Source organism: Macadamia integrifolia, chromosome 13, assembly GCF_013358625.1.
Source record: "Macadamia integrifolia cultivar HAES 741 chromosome 13, SCU_Mint_v3, whole genome shotgun sequence".
NCBI classification, from domain to species: domain Eukaryota; kingdom Viridiplantae; phylum Streptophyta; class Magnoliopsida; order Proteales; family Proteaceae; genus Macadamia; species Macadamia integrifolia.
This window is the reverse complement of record NC_056569.1, coordinates 20,309,673-20,310,855: the sequence shown is the minus strand read 5'-3', so window position 1 is coordinate 20,310,855 and position 1,183 is coordinate 20,309,673.

The following is a 1,183-nucleotide window of genomic DNA, read 5'->3' as shown; positions in this document are numbered from 1 at the left end:
TGGGCCTTCTCCAACAGCCCTATGGGCGTATCGCGGGAGGGAGTTCGCGGCTCGTACCCGGAATATACGCACACTGTGGCTGTAGTAGCACTTAAACCAAAGACTTAGTAATGTTGTTTAGGTGGATGTGAATTAAAATGAATAGCATGGCATGTAGTGCATATAATGTGTTGTGATGTGTGGACTATTGTGTGTGGTCCACCTCTCTACTTACTGGGCTAGTGAGCTCATTCCACGTGTACACCCCCTTTTTAGATGATTTTGCAGGTCATACATCTGAGGAGCATGGGGTGGGTCCCACAGTCGAGTTTCCTGAAGAGGACTGGTGGACCCCTGAGGAGTTAGAGCACGGCGCTGACTGCTTGTGCGAGAGCTGTGCTGCGGTACAGCAGTTCTGAGGCCGAGCTGAGCTCCACCTTGGAGGCCGTGCTGAGCTCCACTTCCGAGGCCGAGCTGAGCTCTTCTATGTGATGCCGAGCTGGGCACAACCCCTGATGCCGAGCTGAGCTCCAGCCTTGAAACCGAGCCGAGCTGTGTACTCTGATGGTTTTTGATGATTTCCTGTATATACTTGGTATTTGAATCATATTCTTTTTGTGTATATATCATGCCTTCGGGCCCAAATGTATATAATTATTGTATCACAATTCGGGTATCAAGTATATGGGATTTATTCACAGGTAAAACTTAGTCTTCCGCTGATCTGATAAACTTATGTTAGTGTGTGTATGCTGTGGTGGAATACAGTATCTGATGATCCTGGCAGGTTTGGGTTAACCGGTGTTAACTCGGTCACCGCTCCGGTTCAGTGTGAACGGGGTGTGACAGTGAGAGTCCTTCAACCAACCCCTGTGAACCATTAGTTTGTAGAGGTTCTCAAAGACGTGTCGCTCCATACGAAACTCTTGATAACATCTATCTGCATGCCCATTTAATATCTCATGGACCATCATTGCTCCTTTAAACATGCCATCGCTACAAGGCTCCTTACTATGCAATGACTGTGCAATTATTATTGCCGAATAGCCCAGAATAACTAATTCATCATCAATCATGTCTATATTTGATAACATTTTCGAAAATCCTAAAAAAAGATTCATAATTTAAATGCAGTCAAATAAAAGAAAGGAACAAAGTAAATACCACAATATCCACAACCAGAATCAAAAGATACCATAAAGCA